This window comes from Schizosaccharomyces pombe, assembly GCF_000002945.2.
Source record: "Schizosaccharomyces pombe strain 972h- genome assembly, chromosome: III".
Lineage (NCBI taxonomy): Eukaryota > Fungi > Ascomycota > Schizosaccharomycetes > Schizosaccharomycetales > Schizosaccharomycetaceae > Schizosaccharomyces > Schizosaccharomyces pombe.
The window spans coordinates 2,448,449-2,450,948 of record NC_003421.2 but is presented as its reverse complement, the minus strand read 5'-3'; the positions used below and the strand labels follow the sequence as shown (position 1 = coordinate 2,450,948).

The following is a 2,500-nucleotide window of genomic DNA, read 5'->3' as shown; positions in this document are numbered from 1 at the left end:
TAATTTTTAATAAGAAAAAGAAAAGTATGAAAAAACTTGACGGACCTTCTTTTCATTCTTCTGGACAATCAAAGACCGTTACAAAGCAAACAAAAATAAAATAGTAAAATTCTATCTTTCTTTCCAATGCACCGCGATGCCAACACAAAGAGAAGAATTAAAACAATTTCCATTTTCCCATTTTTTCAATTCTTAGCAAAAGGAGATTAGCAAGTCTTTACGAAAGTTGAAAAAAAAAATTCCAAATCCAAAAAAAAAAATAAATAAAAAGTTCCAAAAGCTATTAAAAACTCTTTTTCCTCTTTTCTTTTTTTTTTTCTTTTCATCTTCTTTTTTCTTTTCTCCTTTCAACCACCACTCCTTTTACATAGTTCCTTGGACCTATTTTTCCTCGATTTTATAGAAACATTTGTGGTTGTGTGAATTTCGTCCATTTCGGTGCCTATTTCCTATCCTTTCTTCCATATCCCTCCTCTCTCCACCAAAAGTCCTACTACTACCACCAGAAAACTATCCACCACACAAAATCCCACTACTCCCTCCTTACTTCTCCTTATTCAACGTTCAAATACAAACGAAAAGAAAAAGAAAAACACCATACGAAAATCTCTTTATTCTTTATTTGTTTGTTGAAACCCCTTTTTTCTTTTTTCATCTTTCGTATCTTTTCCCTTTTTTCCTCTTATTTTATCTTTTCTTTCTTTTCTTTTTTTTATTTGTATTGATTCTTATTTCTCTCATTTTCCATTGAACCATACTCCATTCCCTACCTACAACTACCCCTTCCCACACCCATCTCTGACTCTACCGACCCTGAAAAATTTAAAGTCCCACCCCTCTCCACCTACTCTATTCCGTTTTTTTCATATTAAAATTGGCTTTTCAATAAATATTGTTTTGTTAAATTATAAATTAAATTTTTCTTTATTTTTTCATAAATTTTTCATTTCCATTTTCTTTTGTTTTTCATGCTTTCCTCACATGTTTTGTATCGAAAAATTTGCATTTTTATGTTCCATCCCATATTTCGCACGATTTTCAATACCTTTGTAGTTGTTTTTTTGTTTTCTTATTTTTTCTTTTATTTGTTTGCACTTTTTTTGTTTTTTCCATTTTGTTTTTGAAAAATGTTGGGAATGTGTAGTGTATTATGTTTATGTTATTTTGTAAATACTTGAATGTCATGAAAATCGAAAATTACAAAGTTGGTCAACCAAGCTCATTTTCATTATAAAACATTACTTTTGGTTAAATTATATAAAATGTATTTATTTATTTTGTAAAAATCCTACAAATTACCTTGTTTTTTTCATTTTTTCTCTCCACCTTCCCATAACATGCCCCACCCTTCCCCAAGGAAAACACACTCTAAATGCATTTTTTTTGCACTCTGGCTTCAGCTACATGGATGTTTATTACTCAAAATTGTAAAAGAAATGCATCTCATCTATTTCCTCTAAATTATCTATTTTCTTCCTCCATACAACTACCTCTACTCCCTCTTTCACTTTTCAACTTTTGACCCATTTGCCTGTCGATCTTTTTCATTCTTGTAAATTCACAGAACAAAACCAAACACTTGAGCCTCATGATGTGTTCAACACGTGATAAAGAACCTATCGAATTTCGTAAAGATGAAAATTTTCCTTTCGAATGACTGTTTTTGCATTCCAGCCTTCTCCATTTCACCACCAGACTCATCTTTACACCCGCTTCATCAGTCTTAGACAAGTAACATCGTTACTTTTTGCCAGATCCAGCCACGCATACCTGACCTAAATGTGGTTTGATGAAAAAAATTTTTTTTTGTTTCTTTTGAAAATGTTGGATATTGTGCATATGTAACCGCACCAAAATTTTCCACATATTTGGTCAAGAAATTGAACATTCTTCTACGTCATGTTTGGTGATATTTTGGGGTTCTATACCAGCCATTTTCGATGTTTCTTTTGTTGTTTGAAAAAAATAAAAATAAAAATAAAAATAATAAATAAAAAGTGGGTTCATTAAGAATACAAATAAAAACAACAATAAATAAATAATAAAGAAAAACCATTACAGTTACAGATTTCAAAAGTAAAAACATAACAACATTGGATCCCTTTTCCACCCGTTGTTTCCTCACAAAATACATATTGTTACTCTCAATCCATCCATCAAACTTTATACTATTTTTAAAAATAAATTAACCTCGTGATAATTTTGTCCATTTTCCACATTTGGAAACAACTTTCTGTTTTTATGTTACTACACTACTATATATTATGTACTTTTTCATCCGTGTTAAAGTAACCACCATTCCATCATGATATCCTCATTATCACCATATCCATATCCAATGTAACCGTAACCATGAAAAATATGACACACCAAAAAAAAAGGAAACCCAACCTGTTGTAACCAAATTTTTTTTTTTTTTTTTTTTTTTTTACACTTTTAACCACATTTACCAACCTTATACTCTCTCTCTCTATCTCTCACACACAAGTAACCATGTAAC

General features: G+C 30.4%; 3 long non-coding RNA genes across 3 annotated transcripts in view; 2 read left to right on the top strand and 1 right to left on the bottom strand.

Annotated features, from left to right (window-relative positions):
• Nucleotides 1–346: 346 nt before the first annotated feature.
• SPOM_SPNCRNA.7773 lies at nucleotides 347–566 on the top strand. Its single transcript, NR_197107.1, has one exon. It is a non-coding gene; the product is annotated as a non-coding RNA (long non-coding RNA).
• Nucleotides 567–1,442: 876 nt separating this feature from the next.
• Nucleotides 1,443–2,185, bottom strand: SPOM_SPNCRNA.1299. Its single transcript, NR_150168.1, has one exon. It is a non-coding gene; the product is annotated as a non-coding RNA (long non-coding RNA).
• SPOM_SPNCRNA.7772 overlaps nucleotides 2,042–2,500 on the top strand; it is a 500-nt gene continuing 41 nt past the window's right edge. Inside the window, exon 1 of the long non-coding RNA NR_197106.1 lies at nucleotides 2,042–2,500. This exon is cut by the window's right edge and continues 41 nt beyond it. This is a non-coding gene — a long non-coding RNA (non-coding RNA).